Below are 25750 nucleotides of genomic sequence, written 5' to 3'. Positions count from 1 at the left end.
GGCAGTTGAATATTAGTATAATTGATTAGGCTTGTTAATTTTTTTTGCAGGTGGCAGTTTTCAAGGAACAGTTGATAAGTATAATACATATATATATATATATATATATATATTACCTACTGGCGGTCGCCAGTAGGTAGTTATAGTTAGGATTGGCTACCATAGGAAATCCGCAACATTCTATTGGGAATAACTCTGGCGCCCGTTGAGGAATTTGTGTGTAATTTTCCAAAATTTTGGCCAGCTCCGCTCCGCTCCTTCCCTGGAAGTTTCGGGGGGATTTGTGAAGTGGGGGCTGAGAAAAACCTGCTGAATGGAATTACGCCAAATTTGGCAAAATTGTAGGGACTGGTACGCAGCTGTGCCTTTGCTATATATGGTGAAAATTGCTCCAGTGTTTTTTTTGAAAATTAACTTAAAAAACACATATATATCTATAGGCGCTCTCCGAGCGCTCACAGGTGCGTGTACCGGGGAGCGCACCCGGCGCGCTACGGGAGTGCGCGAGCGGAAAGCTGATTGGCTGTCGGGTGTCTGTCAACATTCTAAACAGTCCGGAGAGTCCGCCATCTTGTGTCTCAGTAGAATCGAGACACAAGAGGTGAAAAAGAAAGGGGGAAATAATTAACAGGGGGCAGAGTAGACACCCCCTGACCCCCTAGGTTTTTTGAGGGGGGTCTAGAAGGACACCGGATGCGTCATATTTAATGTATGACGCATTATGTCGCATGGAGTTACAGATACGTCAGTATTTCTGACGTATCTGTAAGCGTAAAAGTGATGCATTGCTGGAGTGTGTCACAAAAGTGACGCAACTCCAGCAATGCATCCTTTCCCATGGGGCCAGCCCCATGTGAAAGGGCCTGCGTCAGTCTTATGTCTGCTGTGAGGCAGGCGCAAGATTTTGATGCAACGGCGTCCTAAAAGTGACGCAGTGAAATCTCATAGATTTCACTGCGTCACTTCTACGACCCTTCCTTGCGTCAATACGCCCCCTTTGCATACATTACACTTGGCGCAGGTATAATGTGGCGCAGGGGTTTACAAAGTAACGCATCTACCTAGATGAGTCACTTTGTAAATATGACTCAACAAGGTGCATTTTTTACACCACTGGTGCATCACAAAAAGTGACGCACGGGCGGCGTAAAAGTGACGCATAGCCTCATAAATAAGGCCTTCAGTCTTCTACTCTCACTTTTTCTTTCACGTTCTCTGTCTCTTCACTCCCTTACTCACCTTGTCTCACACTCACTTGTCTTTATCCAGTCTGTATCTCCACTCTTTCCTAAATATCACTGCTCTTTTCTTACCCTTCCACACCCCCGTTCCTTTACTACATTTTCTTCACTTATCCTCATTCCCCATATTCACTCTCCTTCTCCTCACTCACCTCCCACACTCACCTTCTTTGAGTCCCCCTACTTCACTTCCCTTCCCTCTCTTTGCTTTCTCACTCATTTTCCTCTACTCTCTCACTGCACTCCACTTCAGTTACTCTTTTTCATTTTTTTAAGAATACAGCTCTTTTTTGAGAATTGGAGGTAGTTCTAAAAAGAACTTTTTTTTCTTCTTTTTTCTTTTTTTTCAACAAAAACAAAAACAGGGAATGGCAAACTGCTCAACAGGAGCAAAAAAAAATGATCAAAATTAGGGCTGGGGACGGCAGCGGTGGTTCTCTATTGCTCGAACCATGTTCATAACACTTTGTTCCCCATAACAAAGTAGTTGGTCACAATGTTTGCATTTCATTGTGGCTTCATTAAAAACAGGCTGAATATTTGGGATCAGCTGTTCTGGTCGCCCCCTCACCGATACAGTTGCTCCTCCAGTTGAAGTAGAAGCACCATCCCTTGGAGCCTCTCGTGCCAGAGCCCTGACACTCTCCCGGGCATAGTTCTGGGGATGCTGGCGTTGAACATGGCAAATCATGGTTGAATTACCGAAACTGTACTTCCTGCTGGGGTCTCCTCGGGAAAGTACAGTTTGGCAGATTTTGCATTCAACTTTTGGTGCATTTACTTTTTTACGTCCCTCAGGTATAGAATTTTTTTTTCCAAATAAAATGTTCTTTCACCTTTGGCTGAGGAGGCTCTTCATCAATGAAACCATCTGAATCCTCACTGCTGCTGGATGGTCTGGCAGCCATTCTATCCACAAATTGTTAGCACAGAAAAAAAGAGGTCTTGCTCTCACCAAAGTGAAAGAAGAAGTGAAAGAAAAGGGTGGGGTTTTCATTAGTTGTAAAAAAAAAACTGTTAACAACCAATGAAAAGAGTTATTTTAAGGTCACATGACTTGACACGCTTACGCTGCGCGCACCAGAGCGCATCCGGGGGCGCATACGCGGCGCGAACGTAGGCGCTTCCGGGGGCGCTTATGCGGCGCGCCTGAGTGACGTTTTGGTAGCTTTACGGAAATGCAAAATCATTTTCATTCAGAAAATCAAAAATACTACTTTTATAAGCAAGGTACTGAATGTCTTGCATTATTATTTAGTTTTCATACATATTTTTTTTTACGAACGCAGAAATAGCGCTCTCGCTGCGCTCTCAGGAGAGCTTACCGGTGCGTGCACCCTGAGCGCTCCAAGTCAAAATGATCCGGGTAAGCTTACCGGTGCGCGCGCCCTGAGCGCACCAGGAAAAAATGATAAAAAAAAAAAGAAAAATACAGTGAACAAATAATTAAAAAATAAAAATTATAATTAATAGTTATAAAAAAAGCTAATAAAAAAAAATCGTAGGTAACAAAGTCGATATACAAAGGAATTAACTATTAAAAAAAATATGAAATTCACTGAAAAAACCATAGGTTTCACAAACGTTATAGTTAGGAATTAGCATTTAAAAAACCTTTGAAATTCACTGAAAAAACCATAGGTTTCACAATCGTTATAGTTAGGAATTAGCATTTAAAAAACCTTTCAAATTCACTAAAAAAAATAGGTTTCACAATCGTTATAGTTAGGAATTACCATTTAAAACACCTTTGAAATTCACTGAAAAAAACATAGGTTTCACACCAGTTATAGTTAGCTGAACATTTTACTCATACAAAACCATTGAAATTCCCACGTTATAGTTAGTTGGACTCACTATAACTCGCGCGCCCGCAATCCACTGCTGATGATGTCACATATTACATCATTCATGACATGGTCAGTGACATCACTGATGACATCACTGATGACATCTCAAATGACATCACTGATGACATCACTGATGACATCTCAAATGACATCACTGATCACATCACTGATGACATCATCCATGTGATAATACGATGCACCTCCTCACACTCTAATCTAACCTTTGATACACCCAGTGTTAAATACAAACTACCATTCCTGAAATTATTGAGACACCAATACCAGTTACTACATACACACTCACAGATTCCTAAGTCTACACACACATCCAATCATTCACCCATACAATCACTCATACATACAGTCACTCATCAATACAACACTATCATATGCACTCATACACCTATACAGACACTCACACACTGCCACTCATCCATGGAGTTACACACACACCTAGGCAGTCATGCAAAGAATCAATCACACTCCCATTTCCTCATCTATACAGTTATACACACATAACCTTACTTATTCAAACATATACTAACACATACTTACTCTCTTTTACAATCACTGATACAAGTACACATTGATCCATACAGTCACTTACGCAATCACAGGCTCCCATGTATAGTCATTGATATATGCCAACTCTCACATGCACTGTGTTTTACATATGTACTTATTTGGACATGTAGCACTGAGATATCCATTCACTCACCAACACACCCATGCACACAGTCAACCGCCCATACAGCTGTTTTCACACTCACACTTGAACCCATACACCAAGTGAATCAACTGCTCACACATCTATGCACAGAGTCACACACCTCCCAGCCACTCCCACACACACTCACCCTCACATACAAATACTTGGGCAACCAATCAATAACCCATATAGCCACTCATATAGCTACTAATCAACACATGCAGCAGCTTACACAGCAACAGTCATAATGTTGCACACATTCAAACAGTTTAGTCACTAACCCATGCATTCAATAAGACACTTTTAATCACTCACTCATACAGTCAGTCACGCACCTACTAAATCCTTCATCAAGACACTCATACATCCACTCATTCTTCAATATGTAAAACATATTTAAACTTTACAGAAACACACAGACACTGGATGATGTCATCAGTGATGTCATCAGTGATGTCATTTGAGATGTCATCAGTGATGTCATCAGTGATGTCGCTGACCATGTCATGAATGATGTAATATGTGGCATCATCAGCAGTGGATTGCGGGCGCGCGAGTTATAGTGAGTCCAACTAACTATAACGTGGGAATTTCAATGGTTTTGTATGAGTAAAATGTTCAGCTAACTATAACTGGTGTGAAACCTATGGTTTTTTCAGTGAATTTCAAAGGTTTTTTAAATGCCAATTCCTAACTATAACGATTTTGAAACCTATGTTTTTTTTAGTGAATATGTATATATATATATATTCACTGAAAAAACCATAGGTTATAGACCATATATAGTTAGGAATTAGCATTTACAAAACCTTATTTTACTCACACAAAACCATTGAAATTCCATATATAGTTAGTTGCACTAACTATATATCGCGCACCCGCAATCCACTGCTGATGATGTCACATATTACATCATTCATGACATGGTCAGTGACATCACTGATGACATCACTGATGACATCTCAAATGACATCACTGATGACATCTCACTTGACATCAATGATCACATCACTGATGATATCATTCATGTGATAATACAATGCATCTCCTCACACTCTAATATAACCTCCGTTACACCCAGTGTTAAATAGAGAGTATAATTTTTGAAACCATTGACACACCAATACTAGTTACTACATACGCACTCACTGATTCCTATGTCTACACACACATTCACTCATACAATCATTCATACATACAATCACTCATCTTTACAACACTATCATATGCACTCATACACCTATACAGACACTCACACTCTGCCACTCATCCATGGAGTTACTCACACACCTAGTCAGTCCTGAAAAGAATCAATCACACTTCCATTTTCTCATCTATACAGTTAAACACAGAACACCTTACATTTTTGAAACATATACTAACACATACTTACTCTCTTATAGAATCACTGATACAAGTATACATTGATCTGCACAGAGTCACACACCTCCCAGCCAGCCATACACACACTCAGTCTCCCATACAAATACTTGTGCAACCAATCAATAACCCATATAGCTACTTATATAGCTACTGATCAACACATGCAGCAGCTTGCACAACAACAGACATACTGATGCACACTTTCAGACAGTTTAGTCACTAACCCATGCATTCAGTAAGACGCATTTAATCACTCACTCATACAGTCAATCACGCACCTACTAAAACCTTCATTCAGACACTTATACATCCACTCATTCTTCAATATGTAAAACATATTTAAACTTTACAGAAACACATAATCACTGGATGTTGTCATCAGTGATGTCATCAGTGATGTCACTGACCATGTCATGAATGATGTAATATGTGACATCATCAGCAGTGGATTGCGGGTGCGCGATATATAGTTAGTGCAACTAACTATATATGGAATTTCAATGGTTTTGTGTGAGTAAAATAAGGTTTTGTAAATGCTAATTCCTAACTATATATGGTCTATAACCTATGGTTTTTTCAGTGAATTTTCAAGGTTTTGTAAATGCTAATTCCTAACTATATATGGTCTATAACCTATGGTTTTTTCAGTGAATTTCATTGGTTTTTTAACAGCTAATATCTGTAGCTGTAAAATGTATTCTTCTTTAAATCCAAAAATATATTTTATATGTTTATGAAGAATTTTTTTTTTAAATATTTTTTTTTCTTCGTTCCCGCTTCGCGAATCGGGAAGCTTCCCGTTAGCTGACCTTGATGCCGCGAAATAGACCGCGAGCCGGTAAACGTTTCTTTACCGCAACTGCCGCGTTAGAAAACAACATCGTGACGCCTCCCGTCCGCATGACGTTTCGCGTTGTCGCGTGATACGTCATATGACGTGCTACGTTAGCGAACTGGTACGCGAAGCGAGTCGCAAAGCGCAGGTTTCTGGAAGCAAACCGGGAGGCCCTGCAAAGCGCTTAACGTAAACACAGCAGGTCATGTGACTTGGTAATAACACTTTTCATTGGTTCATTTCACTTTTGGTTTCCTAATGATGTAAGACTATGTCATATAATCTAAAATGAACACTTTTCATTGGTTGATAACTCTTGTTATTCCCAAATGATGAAAATCCCTCCTTCTTTCCTCACTCTGACTTTCATCATTGTGAGAGAAAGACCCTTTGTGATCACTGAGCAATGGCTTCTTTAGTAGCTTCAGCTGGTGCTTCCCCACCACCTCCACCACATCCAAGGAAGAGTGGACCACCTGCTCAAGTTATAATTCAACAAGAAGAGGAAGAAGAGGAACAGAACGACGAGCACGAAGAGAGGCAGTTTTTGCCTGAGGAGCCCAGGACGTCTCACTGGAAAGAAAACTTCATTTGGCAATTTTTTAAAATTCCCAAAGGTCAGAAAAAAGTAAATGCAAGATACGTAACTTGCCTTATATGTCAAGATAGACTGTCCAGAGGAACCGAGAAAAAATACAGTTTCGGAAACTACACAATGCATCGCCATATGACTAGGTGGCATCCTAACAACTACAGTGCTGCACAGTTTCGGAACGACCTAGATAATCTCCCTATTATGGCCAGAAGATCTGTTGTACCGGAAGTAACGGGACCAGAGGGCAGGGAGATGGTGCCAAATATACAAATGAGATTTGGTGAAGTAAAACACATCTGCGTATTTTGCGATGGATTCATTTGCTACGGAGAAAGAAGCATCACTCTGATCAACAGAGCTATTGACTATCATATGCAAGTTTGTACGAAACGACCAAAATAATAAATACTTTTTTTTTGTTTTGTTGCTCCTGTTGAGCCCTTTACAATGAATCGTTTTCATTGCCCCCTCCAAGAAAAACCCAAAAAAATATAAAACTGTTCAGAAAAATTCAAAAAAAGTAAAAAAAAGTTCCGAAAAATAATAAAAAAATATAAAACAACAAAAACAATTAAAAAAAAAGTTCTTTTCAGAACTACCTCCCCGTTATTAAAAAATTGGTACAATATTTGGAACTGTGCCAACCTCTATTTCTCTTAGTTCGCTTCCCAGTTCGCTCGCCGGTACGCGAACCGGAAGCGAACCAAAAACAGTAAGTATAAGGGAAGGAAACAGACACTTATGTTAAAAGAAAGACAGCTATAGGGGAGTAAACTAGAGATACTATTACCCGTAATCCACTGCTGATGATGTCACATATTACATCATTCATGACATGCTCAGTGACATCATCAGCAGAGGATTGCGGGTTTTTTGGCAAAGTGCCTTATCCACGGTTTAATAACGCTGCCTTTTGCTTTATATAAGTTTTCAAATTGTATGAAATATATACCAATAGGTCGTTATGAACCTTTAGGTAGTGCTTTTCTTCATGAGGTCTGGTCGCTTCCATACACATACAGATGTTTCAAAGATGATCAAGAAGTTTATCTGAATGGAGAGGAATGCACTGAGACGCCAGATCATTCACTAATGTGTAGGCACATACAGTTACACGGTTCATGCAACAAACACCGACCAAATATGGCTTGCGTGTTGCAAGGCACGCCAGTTCCTGCTATCATCCCCACGTTCAAGTTGTTGGAAAATGGTAGTTATTTGATGCTCAATAATGAAGATTGTTCTGGGTTAATTAAAAGTATTCCTTTTATCGTAACAGTAAGTGAACGGGTTATTTGCTGCAGAAATGTTCTATTTCCTCCCACACATGAACATAGGGAGTTTTCAATCTCGCCACAAATACCAACCTTGGGAGCAGATTTCAACGGCATGGCAAGAATAAGAGCTCTTTTGTCTCAGAGAGAGGTGGCCTTGAGTTCGGCCCGTGAAACTTTCGTGCTTCACATAGCGAACACCCGTACAGAGGTGCAGACCCTTTTCAATTCAGATTTGCCTTTCCATTTCAGCAAGATGGTTCGGACTATCTTTAACGCATCCTCCACAAAGGCCCTGGCGCACTTTTTTAAAGTTGTTACCAGTGGTCTCGTGACTTCATTTGAGAAAATCTTTGGAGTCATCCCTGCTTTCTTTCATTCTATTTTTTCCACTCTGCTTCGTGGATTGCCATTTTTACTTGCATTACCAGCGGACGCTCTTGTGCTTTTTTACATTTTTAAATATGGATGTCCCTCCTATGCAACCTCCCGCCCTGCAGCTGCTGACACTGTTCCGCAATCGCATGCTAGAATATTATGGCACAATGCCGTTGGCGATATTAAGCACGGCATATGGATTATCTTTTCGATTCTCCTACTTCACCTGTGTCCAGCCTGTATTTCACTGCCTGACCTGTGATTTCGATTGGGCCATTGATTTGTGTCTCTGCGGACCGGTTTCTCCTGACGTCGATTTTAATCAGCTAATGACTCCTATCATTACTCACAACTTGGTTTGTCCTGGCGAAAGGATTATGGCTGTGGCATTGATGCATGGACTAATTGGTCCCTGGAATTTACTGGCGGCAACACAGTCTTTCTTGGAACAGAGCTTTCTTGAAAACCCACCGAGCTGTCCTCTGATGGTGATAGAGGATCCGGTGCTGGGAGAGCATGTATGTTCTTTTCCGCTTTTAAATTGGATGGCTGAACTGTTTTCGGATGAAGACGGTGACTTCCTATTGGAGGCTGTTGCAGCTTATTTTGCATAAACAGTTATGTCATAGACCTTTTTCATGTTTGATATGCTGAGTACTAGCATTTCATTGACAATTCATTGACTTATTTGTCAAGTTTTTATTATTTACCTTGCCTATTGGCTTAAGACTCGATAAAGTACTTGGCTGTTTTATTTTTCTTTAGCATTAAATTTTCCTAGTTTTTAATGCTTTACCTTGCGGACCGTCCACATATAAACTTGCAATCTGCTCTCATGAGATGGCACTTCTATTATCTTATTCAGTTCGTTTCCGGATCATGGGGAGGTGTCATCTAGGTCCTGGATATCTTTACACCGTGTTAAGTTAGCATGGGCTCATTACCGGTTTAAACGCCATTTTTCCTTTTTTGCAACTTCTGCACACGACACTTAGTTGTTGCTTTAGCTTTCAACCTAGTAGTTCATCGTGGTTTACATGAGAATAATATGTTATTGCTCTACTATCTGCTTTGCTTGTTAAACTATATCTGTACAGCGAGTGCTAAAGTTTCAAGAACAACACGATACAGAATTGTTATGAGGTCTGATCTCCACGACTTCATCCTCATAACATAAGTGCAACTTCTGCCAATTCTGGGCATGAGGCGGGTTTTATATTGCTTTGCCGAACACACATACACAACACTTGATGCGGTTCACATGAAGAGAGAGCTGGTGTATGCTGATGTGATTCCTTCAAATCTAAGACACTAAAGTATGGGCACGCCCTAAACCAACACAAAGAGACCTTCTTAGCAAATAATATAATATGTGTATTAGGGAGGGTGAGATATAAGCAGCCGCGGGCCGTGGAGGGAGTTACGGTGAGGCAGGGAGGCGGGGAGGGGGAGAAGCAGGGTGGAGCCCTCTCCACCCTGCCCCTCCCCCTCCCCGCCTCCCTGCCCCACCGTAACTCCCTCCACGGCCCGCGGCTGCTTATAAGTGTTGCTAACTCTTATTCATTTACAGCATGTTAACATACTGTCACCATTCGCTTTTTATGTACTAGTAACTATGCTGGTAATTTTGCTACTGATAATATGTGTACTTGTATTATCTAAGATACTACGCCTGAGAAGACGGCATTAGTAAATAAACATTTCAAATACACATGTGTTCTTCTTAACTCCATGTTCTGGTTTCTAAGAAATATATAACGACCGACTGTTCATGAGTTCCACGTATCCTAAGGTACTATAAGTTCATATTCTGGATTGTCTAAACATTGAGAGTTTGTTATATCCAATGTGACACTGTACCTAGCTTGCTAAGGGGTTTTTGATTACTAAGGTGAGTTTTGGGACACCCTAATTCGCCGATGTTCCAATCCTCTGTCCACAGTTCTGTGTGTGAACAGAAACCCTGCGACAGGGGCACCCCCGACCCTTGCTGGAGCTTCATCACACTTGCGATACAACTCCAGCAATGCGCCACCTTTACGGCACAGATACATCACGCATCTGTGCTGTTTTTGCCCCATGATGCGCCGCATTGTAAATGCAGCACACCATAGGTGACGGAACAGCGGCACAGAATGACTAACACATCCCTGGTGATGCGCCAGTCATCATAAATCTATCCCTATGCTTCTTATCTTGTTAGAGATGAACCGCCATATGTATCATCAAAGTTTTTTGCATTTCCTAAATAGCGAACTTTAAGGAATAAATAGCGATTCTTTACCATTCCTAGTTTGCGATGAGCTATTTGCTAATTACAAATTACCCATTCATTTCCTTCATTTCCATAGGGCGGTTGGACTCACTTTTAGCTCGAACGGCTGAATGGATTTCCACGAAACTTGGCAAAATTGTAGGGACTGGTAGCCCGATGTGCCTTTGCTATGTCTCAAGATATATGCTCCAGTGGTTTTTACGAAAATTAACTTTGAAAAATATATATTGGGCTACATTGGCCTATATATATGTTGGAGCCCAAATGTAGCCCAATGTAGCCCAATGAAGCCCAATGAAGCCCAATGTAGCCCAATGTAGCCCAAAGATGGCCGCCAGAGACGAAAAAAAACAAATGTAGCCCAAATATCAGCCAGATGTAGCCCAACTATAGCCCAGTGACAGAATGACCAATCAGCTTCGCAAACCTCCGTTACGCGAAGCGGAGCGCTGTTACAGATATATATCTTTTTTTGAACGTTAATTTCTCAAAATCCACTGGAGCACATATATTGAGACCTAGCAAAGGCACATCGGGCTACCAGTCCCTAATATTTTACCAAGTTTCGTGCAAATCCATTCAGCCGTTCGATTATTATTATTATTATTTTTTTTGCCCCGCGGGGCCCTTTTAAAACCTCCACATCAAACCTAGGGGGTCAGCGAGGATCTACTATTCCCCTTATGGTCATTTGCCCCTTCGCTTTCGCCTCCTCTTGTCTCTCGATCCTACCGAGAGACAAGATGGCGGCCGCTACGGACTGTTTGGAATGTTGACAGACGCCGGAGAACCAATCAGCTTCGCTTCACAAAGCTCCGTTGCGCGAAAAGTACGCGTCCTGGAGCGCTGCCCAGTCCGCTGTTACAGATATATATCTTTTTTTAAACGTTAATTTCTCAAAATCCACTGTAGCACATATATTGAGACCTACAAAAGGCACATCGGGCTACCAGTCCCTACAATTTTGCCAAGTTTCGTGCAAATCCATTCAGCCGTTCGGGCTAAAAGTGAGGCCAACCGCCCTATGGAAAACTCAATGTTAAAAACACGTTTTGGGACCCCCCTTTTTTCTCGGCCCCCCCTTGACGAACCCCCCCCAAATTTTCAAGGGCTGCTCAGAAACAAAATGTGCCATTTTCCTGAAAATTTCAGCCAATTCCGTCCACAAACGCCAAAGTTATTAGACATAGAATTTTCAAAAATCCCATAGAGAAAAAATCCTAACTATATATACCTACTGGCGACCGCCAGTAGGTAATATACACACACAATGGAAGAGATGATGTGAAAGTAGAAACTGCCAGATTAGTGAAGCCTTCCGTGTTCAATTAATGATGAGTTATTGTATTGAAGTAGTTTAATAATAAAAAGAAAAACAATAGCGCTTGAGTTAGTACTGATAGTTCTATGCATTAAGACATGCCAAAGTTCCTTTGAAGAATAAGCGCTAGAAAATAAGTAACTTTGCTGAATTATCCTGCTAACTGACTCTCCTTAGTCCGCACAGTTACTTTACAGTTCAGGAAGAGACTCTAAGGCTCTTGGAGGGTTTCCTGCCAACGAAAATGCGCTTGTAAACTGAACATTAAATGTACAGAAGGTGTATAGCTGAAGGTCTGTGGCGTGCTGTCAACAGGACTCAGCAGCTAGGTATTTCCATAAGTTGAAAGTAGGCCTGGGTGGGAAATTCCGTTCCGCTCGCGGAATTTGCGGAATTTGGGTAATTTCACGTTCCGCGGAGAACGCAAAATTGCCCAAAATTCTGCTTTCCGCGACTTCCTGAAATATTTTGCTTGCTCGCGTTCACAAAATGCGTGTTCGCAAGATATTTCCCCATGAGCATGCAAACAGCGATTGCCAACAGTAAAAAAGCATCGGGAACAAGCAATTCCGAGTGTTCGCGTAATTTCTGTGTGTCCGTGGAGATTTTTTACCGTTTCGCAGAGATTTGCGTAACGCGATTACGCAAATTCCACCCACCCCTAGTTGAAAGGTAGCGCACTGACAACAATGACTATAATAAACTTACTTCTCTGTGAGGGTTAATGACTTCAACAGCATTTACCAACTCACGAGACTCTGAATTAGAGATCCCAACAACAAACTCATTCACCAGCCAATGAATGCTGACTCCCGCTGCGAGATTAACTGCCAGTAGGTGCCAGGCGGAGATACGTTAGCAGCTAATAAACTCCCCTGACAGAATTTGTACGAAGTTGGAAGAGCGGATGAGAAACACAATCGCTGACTTCAGAATGACAGTTGAAGTGCGCTGTGCGATTAGCACACGAGCGCGAACACCTTGCCCCCTGCTCTAACGACCCGAAACACTAGACTGCCAACTAACAGGAGGAGGAACACACCGCAATGGCCGTTATATTGGTGACATAGCGGAACCAGAAATCCTCTAGAAAGAGAATCGGCAAAGCCGATTCTACGGATAATTAAAAACCCTTTTGCACCTAGGACTTAACTGGGGGTGGAATGGGCTTTCAAATCGGCCAATACTGACAACCACAACCAAAACATGCCTTACCTGTCTCGACCTATGGCTTCTTTTCATTGGGAATCTGGGAACCCTTACCTTGGTTCCCTTGGGGATTACTTTGGGGCCCTTTTTGGAACACCTTGTGTTCACCCTTGTCCCCGCACTCTTCTGGTGGGGACCCTGCCCACCTTTGGTGGAGTCTCCCACATGACCTTTTTGGACCCTGGTACTGACCCAGCGGTCCCCCTCCACAGCAAGCTTCCTGTGGTCAGTCAGCTTACTGTCAATCAAGTGCTGGCTTAGCTCTGGAAAACAATTATCTGACAAGTGCTCCCATGCAACCAAATCATAGAGCCCCTGCAAATCCTTCACCTTGCTACCCTTCACCCAACCATCCAGTGCTCTGGTAAAATAGGACACATTCTCCACCCAAGTACTTAACTCCAGCTTGTTGCAGTTTCTAAATTTCTGCCTGTACAGCTCTGGGGTCACCTCTGACCTTGCTATTAGGACCTCCTTCTTGGGATGCTACCTTCCCTTCTCCAGGCACTGATGGTGCCACTGCCACCATTGGGATTGATCTCTAGACTTTTGGCTTCCAGATCCCGCTCCCTCAACCCTCTTTCATGCTCTAAGAGCATTTTCATCTCTTCCATGTCAAATTTCTTACTCCCCCAACTCCAATTTCCTATTCTCCATCTCACACTCCTTCCCCAGCCTGAGCTTTGTAGGCTCCAACTCATGCACTCTGCTTCTCTCGCTGTCCTCCAACTCCTCTGGAGACAGACCCTTTTAAGATACACTGCTGCCCCCCCCCTGGAAGGCAACTTCCCTCCAATCAGGCCCAATAGCCCCTCCTGCTGCCCATCTAATTTCTTTCCCTCCACCATAGGCTCTTCTGTATGCTCACTGGCATTCCTTGATTCCAACCAGGCCCTCAGCTCCTTTTGGTATTCCTCCTTTCTGGTGAGGCCTCTCACCAAGATTTAACATTTTCTGCAGACAGCTTTAAGTTGTGGCACAGTTTAGTAATCAACCCTTTCCTCTTCAAATTCGATATCCACAGATGCAAGTGATGCTGGTTTACTCATGGTGAAAATTGGCAGTTCTCAAGATGCAAAAAATTCCAAGGAAAGAAAACTTCGCCAAATGTATGTGGTTGCGTAATGGTCTTCACTATACTAGAAGCGTACACCAATCACTGTATGTAAGTCACAAATGTAAGTCCAGTTCCTCACCACTGACCATCAATGTTAGAAATGGGGGTCTCTATTTGGCAGAGGTAGATACCTTTGTCCAAATAGGGACCCTTGCTTCTAGTCAGGGTAAGGGGGATACACTTCTCATATAACCCCTGCTCACCCCCTTGGTAGCTTGGCACTAGCAGACAGGCTTATCCCAGAGGCAGTGTGTAAAGCATTTGTGAACATATACAGTAATACAGTGAAAACACTACAAATAGACACCACACCACTTAGGAAAAATAAGTAGTCTTTATCAAAATCAAACAAGACGCAACACAACAAAAATCCACAATACAGTTAAAAAGATATGACTTTCAAATGGTAGAAATAGTTCAGTTCAAAGCAAATTAGACGGGCCGCAGGGAAGGTGATGCCTCGGTTCCTTACACTCAGGGAAGGTGATGCATTGGTTTCTCACTGCAGCGCAGGGGAGGTGTCCATTGGTTTCTTACCGGAGAGGAGGTAATGTGTCGTTTTTTTACTGCGTGGAGTGGTGATGCGTCGGTTTCTTACTTCATCCTCCAATGATTGACAAGCTTGGCGCCTTGATGCGACGATCCATAATGATGCGTGAACCCTTGCAGCCACACAGCAGGCTTTGTGTCAAAATCGGTGTGGTGATCTCGGACTTTGGAGATCATGCACACGATGCAGCGTGCGGTGATTTCTCCAGCCGTGTTCAGGCGCTGAGACGATTTCGGCTGCGATGCATCGGAAGCAGGTGTGTATGCGTCTCCCTTCTCGAAGTTGCGTTACTTTTCCAGCTCCCAGTGGAAAACAATCTCTAGAGGTCCAAAACAACAGCAGGCACCTCTTTGCATGTTAGAACTCCCAGCAAGGAAGTTCAGGGGAGCGGAAAGTGAAGTCTTTATGTCCCTGAGACTTCAGAACAGGAGGCAAGCTCAATTCAAGCCCTTGGAGATCTTCTTTCAAGCAGGGGAAACAACAAGCAGCAAAGTCCTTTTCTCCTTTCCTTGGAAGCAAGTAGCCACTGCAGGCCAACCCAAGACAGCAAACAGCACAGGGGCAGTATTCTTCCTCAGCTTCTCCGGCTCTTCTCCTTGGCAAAGGTTCCTCTTGATTCCCAGAAATGATCTGAGGTTCTGGGGTCTGGGCCCCAATATTTATACCACAAAATCCTTTGTTCTCTGGTGGCAGAGAAGCCCTGTGCTAGGTCTAAACTGGTTCTGTCCTCTCTGGTACTGCTTCCTGGCAGGAGATGGAGACAGCATTGTGGAAGGCAGACCAGGCTCATTCAGGTGAAAGGAAATCTCCTCCCCCTACTCCAAATGCAACCCCGGTCTATTCAGCCCAGCCCTGACTCATAAGACTCTCTGGAGCCACTGCTCCTCCCCAGCCCCTGTCATCACAAAAAGCCAGACATGTAATACACAAACCTAACAGAGGCACACTGGATGGCTAAGCAAGATAATACCTGTTTTCCAAAAGTGACATTTTTAAAGACAGAACGTAAAAATCATCCTCACTCAAAGATGCATTGTAACATTCTGGGTTCGGGCATACTAAACTTTATTTTCCTACCTTGTTCCCAGGGGTAGTTATGTTTAAAATATGTTATAAACAAACTACCCATTTTACCCTATGGGAACAATTAACCTTGCAAAAGTGAAAAAACAAAATTGGCAAGATTTCGCTATCAGGACATGCCACACACAACAGGGCAAGTCATACCTTTCACATACACTGCACCCTGCCTACAGGGGTACCTTGGGCCTACCTTGGGGGTGACTATCATGTAAGAAAAGGGAAGGTTAGGGCCTGGCAAGTGGGTACACTTGCCAAATGAACATGGCACTACTAGACTGCACTTAGGCTCTGCAATGGCAGGCCAGAGTTACATTTACTGGCTGCTTATGTGGGTGGCACAATCAGTTCTGCAGCCCACTAGCAGCATTTGATTTAGAGGCCCTGGGCACACACAGTTCACTGTACTAGGGACTGACTAGTAAATCAAATCAGCCAGTCATGGAAACACCAATCCATAACAACAATTTACAAAGGGAGCACTTGCACTTCCGCACTAAACAGCAGTGGCAAAGTGCCCAAAGCATCTAGACCAATCAAAACGGAGTCCAATACACAGCAAAAACACAGGAAGCAAAGGCAAAAAATGCAGGGTAGACCAATGCCAGTGGTGCCAGGTCTAACAACTACTATCAATGTCAGCTTTGCAGCAGGCTCCTGGCTCATTCTCTGCTCTATAATCACTGTGACACCATAAGAGCAGGCCTAAGATGCACCATTGTGCCATGCCCATCCGGAAATGTCTGAGTTATGATTGCAGGGAATAAAAGCTTTTTTTTCAGACTTGCATTTTAACTTATGCACTAATTAATTGCCAGTCAAAATACGGCTGACAACAGTGTGTGTTAAGTAATACCTCCAGGAAAGCTGAATGCCACTCTGAAAATCTTTACATCAAGGGCCATATCACAAGTTTGGTGGCCCTCCTGATGGCCCGCCACCACCGTGCCGACAGGAGCACTGTCGAGTCCATTAGGTTCCCGCTCATGGGATTATGAGTGTAATCCAGGGCGGGCGGGCGGTGCTATGGCAGTCTCATGGCAGTGGCTGTGTATTGCTCATAGGAGAGTCTTAAAAGGAGCAGGAGAGCCCTGCATCTTCAGAAATATGGCTCTCTCCTCCCCTCTCCCTAGCACCATCGCAGATTTCAGCTGCCGAGCGCCAACCACACACCTTAACGCTACAGAGCTATGGTGTGTACGTGAGTCTAGCAAAGGTTTTGTACATGAACGGTACACTTCCTGTACAAAATACCATGCTTAGACAAGTTTTAAAGTTTTCACACTTTGTATGTGTGCTGCACAGTGCAACACGCTTGCAAAGTCGGAAAAGAAAGGAGAAATAAAAACATTTCTCCTGTTAGTGCCTTCTTTGAAGTGGCGTTAACTTTTGGCACTAAACCCTGTCTACAATTGGTTGTAGATAGGGTTTTGCGTTAAAACGCATCTGTGGTTGCATGGGAATGCCCATGTACAACCCCCGTAACGCCCCCTTGGAGTTAAGTGGCGCAAAGCAGTGATTGTCGCTAATTGTAGGATACTTTCCATTGCAAAACAAGTTTTGTGCTGGAAAATAAATTCCCCAAAAACATTCTGTGCTGGTTAGCGTCACTTTTGTAATGCTAACGCAGTGCATAATGCTTCAAAATCTACCCCTTGGAGTCCACCAGTGCTGGGAGCAGCAGGAGCCACTGTAGCAAGTTGTAAACAACAGGAAGATGTACATAAAGCACAACACATAACAGTTGAGGCTTATAAAATACACAGCCATTAATGTTATACCCTGTAGCTTCCTTTAACTGCATGAGTGATCTTAGACACACAGTTTGCTGTAGTCTGAGTTGCTGAGGGACAACATTATTGATGTCCTTTTAGAAATATCCTTCCACCTATTAACATATTTACACACAAGCTAGCATCAAGGCACAATCCCTGACTCCTGGCTAGGAAGCATCCTATAACCCATATATAAATCAGGTTCACGCTCGGACCCTGCTAACTATAGAATGATAGCACTAATTGACGTTGAGGCTAGGATTTATGCTTCTAATCTGCTGGTAGATCTAGAAGAATGGGTGAGCCGTACAAATTTGATGCCAAACATGCAAACCGGATTTCGAGCTGGAATAGGTACCCTCACCAACATCTCTGAAGTTACTCTCCTACCGAAACAAGCATACGCAAAATCACAGACTCTGTATGCGTGCTTCATCGATCTTAAAGCAGCAATCGATAAAGTACAGAGAGCAAGGCTATGGGCCAAAGTACAAAATTGGGGGTTACCAACCAAACGTCTGATGGCGATAATCAACCTTTACTCAGACACGTGGGTACAAGTAAGGATAAGAGACGGGCGCAGTATAACAAGCAAAATTCCAACCAAAAATGGAATAAAACAGGGGTGCGTGTTGGCCCCCTGCTTATTTAATATCTATACTGCCGACCTTGAGAAACATCTCCAACAAGTTCGATCTGACCCCCCAAAATGGGGAAGCACGCCAATCACTAGCCTCCAATACGCAGACAACATTGTTCTTCTATCTCAAACACTGATAGGTCTGCAGCGATCAATGGCCCAACTAGGAGCAAACACGATCACAGCCCAATTAACAATAAATCTCAAGAAAACTAAGGTGCTATGCTTTTCTAAACATAGGAAAACAGGGTCAAAGGGTAAATTCATCTGGAATCTAGATGGTAAACCAATATCCCAGGTGAATTCATACAAATATCTTGGGTTTCAACTTGATCACAATCTCAACTTTAACCACCAGCTGGACCAAGGAAAAATGAAAGCAAAACAACTCCACTATGCCTTTAAAACTCTAGAGAGGAAGTTAAAAGGCTGCTCAATGAGTCACCTGCTAAAGGTAATTGCAGCAAAGTTCATTACAACTATATCTTATGGGTCAAAACTGATGAATACAAAAGATGCAGCCGCCTTAAACCAAGCCCGGTCGAGTCTCTTTAAGAGTCTGTTCGTAATCCCACGATACATCTCCCAGTCACAGATTCGACTGGAATATGGGCTTAAAAACCAGAAACCAGCCTGACAAGGAGCGGTGGCCAAATATCACAGGCGGATGGTGCAAGCAGAAAAAAACTCCTTAGCACACTCTTGCTGGGAAGAAATTGAACAGCAAGCGAGACATAATAATTCAATTGTCAGCGTACTAAAAGAATCACATGCAGACCTACACCTCGAAGAGGCCTGGCACACAATCACCTTCTACTCTGTGTTCCAAAAAGTTGTGAACAGAGCAACCTAATGAATGTCCTTGTTATTGGACAAAACTGCATTTGCAAAAAAAAACTACGCATCGGCATTGATTCAATCTTATCAGACGCTGAAACCACAACAATATTTGTCAGAACGTTCCACACATCATAAAAAGCACTATCTGACGATGCTATGGTTGGGGCACTTTCCCACCAAGGACTTGACCCCGAAATGGAAATGTATATGGCCGACGAAAGAATGCCGATTGTGTGGACAGGGAGATGAGACATTATTACACCTCCTATGCATCTGCCCCTCGCATCTAGAAACCCGGAAAATTGGCCTTCGCGAGATTCTCAGGAAACACCAATTAAGGACATGCAGAGTAGCTGTCATAGAATGCCTTGGAGGCTTGTCAGTGCAACTGTCCGGCAAAGCCATTACGTTTTGGGAAATGGCAGCCAAAGAACTAAATAAAACACAAGAATCAACTTGAATGACTCTTACAATACTGACTGGTCTGTACTCACCCACTCCTGCACTATTTTCTGATCTCTCCTCAATGAAATATCTTAGCATTTTTAAACTGCACTGATTATAAATTTAATATATCTTATTTCAATTGTTAACGAAGATTGAGTAATGACGACACAGTGTTTTTATCCTTTGCATCTTTCAAACCACAATTTTTAATCATTGTGTACAACGTGCTTTTACAATCTTTTATGATTTTTTAACGAAATCAAATACAAGTGTTATTGACTTGACTATTAACATCAAGGTTTCTCTTTTTAGAATATCTTTGTCTTCCTGCAGGAGCTCTCTATCTCTATTTTGAAATAAATTAGTATTTTGGTAGTTTCAGTTTTCATGTATTTGGATAAAATGATTGTTGCAGTAGATGAAGCAATATTTACAGTCCTAAAGCGCTTAATACAAGAAGAGATAGGGAAGCAAAGAAGAGGAAACTTTACTTGAATCAGCATTCAAAGAAAGAACAACAGAGTTTGAAGATTCTGTCTAGAGATAAGCTTTGCAGATATGTTATGAAATTATGAAAATGGGTTCTGGCCAATAGGGCCCGTGTGCCACTGTACTCAGCCAATAGGGATTGTAGCGTACGGTTAAAGAAGGTAAACCAATTTAGGAGGGTTTTTATGCCTGCTATTCTGCATACCTCCTCATCTCGTCCGTTTATTTTTGTAAAATAAACATTTCAGTCCCTTTTAGTTCACATTTTGCGGGGTCTGCTTTGTGGATCGCTATCTGACAGGGGGGAGTGTTCTCGTTTTGCCGCCACTGCAGAGAGTCATTACAGTGTATATATAGGGGGGTTTACCCAAACATAGTCACTGGGACCTGGGTTGTCTAAGTACTAAGAGGGAGGGGTCCCAGCGTCAGTGTAAAAATAAGCATACAATTTATACAAAAAATTCACAGAAGCAACGAATGAGTCCCCATTGTTTTAATTCACAATGAGGATGGGTATATCAAATATATTATCGATTGATTACAGAGTATAATCGGTTGTACAGTGCCCCAAGGGGAGGAGGAGGTGATTGAGTGAGGATAGTGTGGTAAAGGGAATTGTGACAGTAAAATCAACCAAGTATCAGAAATGCATTTGTATTATAATTCAAATACAAACAACACAAGACCATCGGTTCAATGCATCAATAAACGTATGCCATACTTCACAAATACAATTAATGTCAAAATATAGGCGTGAAGTTGACAAACATAAGACAGTTGTCGACGTTTCGACCCTCAATATGTCGCAGGGATTAGTAGAGCCCTTGTAGCGGGGTCTTCATCAGGACAGGGTACGGGGCGGGCAACCGTGATAGTTAATGCTCATCTAGTAAAGGGCTTGCGTTACCGTTGGATTGTTCATTAATTGTGAAAGTAATCAAAGCGGTGGAGGTCGAATCAGGCCCGCGGACGGCGAATATGGCAGTGTCCAAGACGTGAGTTAAGTCGGCACTCGGTCCGAGGGTATATAACTGGAAAAGGGGATCACTCCGTAGTATCATACGCCGACTGGATCTGGCATGTACTGACAGACACGAGCGGCAGTACAACGGAGACGTGAGCCCTTTACTAGATGAGCATTAACTATCACGGTTGCCCGCCCCATACCCTGTCCTGATGAAGACCCCGCTGCAAGGGCTCTACTAATCCCTGCGACGTATTGAGGGTCGAAACGTCGACAACTGTCTTATGTTTGTCAACTTCATGCCTATATTTTGACATTAATTGTATTTGTGAAGTATGGCATACGTTTATTGATGCATTGAACCGATGGTCTTGTGTTGTTTGTATTTGAATTATCATACAAATGCATTTCTGATACTTGGTTGATTTTACTGTCACAATTCCCTTTACCACACTATCCTCACTCAATCACCTCCTCCTCCCCTTGGGGCACTGTACAACCGATTATACTCTGTAATCAATCGATAATATATTTGATATACCCATCCTCAATGTGAATTAAAACAATGGGGACTCATTCGTTGCTTCTGTGAATTTTTTGTATAAATTGTATGCTTATTTTTATACTCACGCTGGGACCCCTCCCTCTTAGTACTAGAGAGTCATTACAGGCAGCTAGGAAGGAGTGGGGTCACCACTTACCTGATCGCCACCAGAGGAAGATGCCACAGATATCGTCGCAGCCGCACCGGGGACTCCATATCCCAGCAGCACCGGCGGCGCGGCGCAACTGACGCCATTACATCGCGCCCGGAGGCGCATTTAAGCGGGACAGTCCCCCGCGTCGTGGGACGAGCCGGGCGGAGCCCGGCCCAAGCCCGAGCCCGTTTAAGCCCGTTCAAGACCAGATAAGGACGGGACGGGCCACCCCTCTAATGGCCGATGTATCTTCATAAGTTTATTGTCCTACAATAGACCCCAGGTGTAATATATACTGTTTGTTAATACAGTAGAAAAATACCCCGTCCTCAGCAAGCATGGCTGCAATGCCGGAAGAAGGAACTGTTGGAAGATAATCTACTGGGGGCTCACTTATGGGCACTTTAGATAACTTCCTCATTAGGGTATCTTCAGTCCTGGCCAAGGATATAGAACTCACTGAGAAAAGACTTTCCTTGGATACAGCTTTTGGCAAAAGATCTTCCCATGGCCCCCTGGGAAGGGTTAGATCACCGATAAGCCTACACGCTGACTCCCAGGGGACGCTTCCTCCGTCGGGAGTGGAGGCGAGAACCCTATCACCTCAGCCAGCGATCATTTTGGATACATGTGAGATCTCTCCCAGGAGCAGGGGTCATGACAGTGATGCTTATAGAGCCCCATCCCCTAACATAAAAACTCGATCGGCATGCCAAGCAAAGCAAGGATTGGTACAGCAGAATGGGGGGGGCGACAGCAAAAAGAAAGCGTCCTGGGGCCCAAACACATGCCGTGGGGAGAAAAGCAACAAGTGCAAAAAACACCGTTCCCGAAGAGGACTTGGTGGTAATTCCACCAATTAGTTCTAGACAACCTGGAACGCTTGGTAAAGATGGACATGGTAGCCACCCGGAAACTGTGAGGGAGGAAGCACACCTGGACTTGGGCCCCCTGTTCTGGAAAACATTGGAGGGCACTTTTAAGAAGATATGCCACCCAATACATGATCGGCTGGTCTCTATAGAAAATAGGCTGGTGTGTCTTGAACTTTCACTTGCACAAGTCCAAAAACAGGCAGGATTAAGGCACAGTGCCACAATTGGTCGGCCGAAAACACCATTAGCTCATAGTACAACTGATTCTAGTATTGGTGTTGTGATAGCGGGGCGGGGCAATGTTATCCAGCCTGGTAAAGGGGTGCCCCCTGCTATCCCTCGGCCCCTTGCTTCGGTAGGTGGTGGGAGTATAGTACATACTAATAGAAATCCCAAGGCCAACACAGTAACCAATGTCTTACCCCCGGCTCGAGACAAGACAGGGACTGGGATATCAACAGTGAGCAATAGGCTAACCCAGGGAGATGGCGGCAGTAGGGAAGTTAGACAGCAAAACTTGCCTCCTTTGCCAATGGCATACAATGACACCCCCTTACCCTATATTGATCTCCCTCCCCAATCAGCCCCTTTTGTGGTATTTTTGGTTGGGGTTCCACCAGTAGCCCAGGGGAAGCGGGAGTCTTATTTAGACCTTAAGCACAAGTGTATTTTTAGGCTTAATAGGTTTCGCCCATTGCCAACTAATATGCGAGCTGAGATCCTGGGTGTTAGGAGAGTTAACTGTATAGGAAGGGGATGTGAGACTGTGGCAGGGGATTGTATTATTATTAATTTTAGAGACCAGAAATGTGTCAATTACATTTGTAACTGGCCACAAAATGATCACTCCCCTGGGATCCAAGCACTCTCCCTGGCTTACTTTTATGGCCCTCCAGTTTCCTTTGAGAGGGATAGTTTCCCACAGGGTACTACACCAAACCCCTGCCCACTGGGGAACGTAAGGCTGTTTAATAGATTTCAGGCTCTGTCGGGGCTGGGGGATTGCGATTGACATCATGCACACCTAAGGCCCACTTCATGCAGTAGAGTAGGGGGGAATAGGGAAGTGGTTGATCTGAGGCTAGAGCTAGTTCCCACACAGGGCAGTAGGCATGTGGGGGAAGACGATGGTGGCCAAAATGCTACATGTGCTGTAAATGTAGAGGTGGATAATGAGGTTCGCCCATTGGAGAATTTGATCTCTGCATACCAAGGCCCTAGTGACTCTCGTGTAGGGGAAGACTCGATATCAATTCTTAATGGGCCAGTATGTCAGACATATCTTATTTCATGGAACGTGGCAGGAGTGGGGAGTAAACTCAATTCGCCTGTTTGGCTGGAATTTATTGATCGGTTTGATGTTTGCCTGTTTCAGGAGGTTTGGGCGGTTGATCCTGTATTTAAAGTGGGTTATTTGAATTTTTTTGTTCCGGCTGTCAAAAAACGCCAGGGGCGACCTTTGGGGGGTCTGGTGATATGGGTCAGGCAGAGTCTCAAATGTCAAATCCAGTTGCTCCCTGTGACGAGTAGTGATATTCTAGCCGTTAGACTCACCTTCCCAGAAAACGTAATAATTGATATCTATAATGTTTACGCAAGGGTGCTTCCAGGTGGCAAGAAATCTGATGTTGTTACAGAGTTGGATATACTGCTGCAGGCAACTCCCCCCAATATATTGCCACTGATCGCTGGGGATTTTAACACCAGGTTCGAACCCCTTGGTCTGGATGATACGCACCTAACAGAGGACAAGGATGGTAGGTGGGGAGTTCCTCAACTGGGTATCAAACCTATAAAAAATGGACAGAGGCCGCAATACAGATGAAGGGCCTCTGTATGGGGAACAAGCTGAGGGCTGCCAATGGGCGCACATTGTCAGACAAGATGGGAAAGGAAACTTTCTTTAATGGTGTAAGGGCAAGTAATATTGATTACTTACTTGTCCCACTTAAGCTGTGGTCTACTCTTATTGATATGGAGGTAGTAGTTCGCGTTGAGAGTGACCACAATCCCCTGGCAGCGGTGTTTAATCTGGGACTACACAAAGTGGATGAGGCCACTGGGGGAATTATTCTCCCTGATTTGGTATTGTCAAACGACGAGCGTCATCTTAAGTGGTGCCAGGTTGTGGGGCACCAGAAAATCATTGCTGACATTAAGGTAGATCTGGAAGGGGCATTAGCAGCTTTGGAGGAGGCCACCATGTGTGGACCTTCCCATAAACTTTTTATAGAGGCTCACGACAGGTTGTTTGCCAAACTTAAAATATATTTCTGTAAACCTAGCTTAGGTAATAGAACCCAAACTAGAAAAGCGGAGAGCTGGTATGATGGCTCCTGCCGCCAAGCTAGGGGAGAGTTAGGCTATGCATTAAAGACTAAAGATTTAAGCAAAATAAAGGTGGCTCGTTTAAACTACAGGCATAAGCAACATATAGCAAAAAAGGATTGAGGTGAGAATAGGTGGCTAGACCTTAAAATGGCGTGCAAGGCAAAAAAAAAAAACCTCTTTTGGAATATTTTTAAATGGGACAGGGGAGGGCACCGAGAGAGCCCTCAAAATAATGTTGACCGAAACTCATGGGTCGATTACTTCAGGCCCCAATATGCTAGCAGTGTAGCTGGCAATAGTGAGGGGGTGTTTGACCATACTTTTTACAATGAGGCTGCCTTCACTGTAGGAGAAGTGGATAGGGCATTAGACCTAGTTAATGAGGGACGTGCTACAGGCATGGACTGTGTACCCGCCGATTTATTTTTTAGCAATAGAGGCCGCTGGCGGATTTATATTCTGTATGTGGCAAATGCCATAGCCCAAGGGATGGAAGTACCTAAATCATGGAAAGGTGCAGAAATAGTACCAGTGTACAAAAAAGGGGATAAGTCGACAGCAGGTAACTACAGGCCAATAAGTCTGATCGACTCTATCCAAAAAATTGTGGGGCGGCTTGTATTGGGAAAAATCCAGTCCTGGATGGATGATGATAACATTCTGAGTCACCTCCAGGCTGGCTTTTGCCCGAAAACAAGCACCATAGACCAGGTCTTCCGGTTTATTATGTTATACTGGTGTACTGTGGTTCTGGAGAAAGGCACCTTGTATGCCGTCTTTGTCGACCTAAGGGCGGCTTTTTACCTTGTTCCACGCAATATCCTGTGGCAAGTTCTTGAAGGGCTAGGGATGGCACCTGAGCTGTTGAGCCTAA

This window comes from Lissotriton helveticus, chromosome 4_1 (genome assembly GCF_964261635.1).
Source record: "Lissotriton helveticus chromosome 4_1, aLisHel1.1, whole genome shotgun sequence".
Classification (NCBI taxonomy): domain Eukaryota; kingdom Metazoa; phylum Chordata; class Amphibia; order Caudata; family Salamandridae; genus Lissotriton; species Lissotriton helveticus.
Note: the sequence above shows the minus strand (reverse complement) of the source record.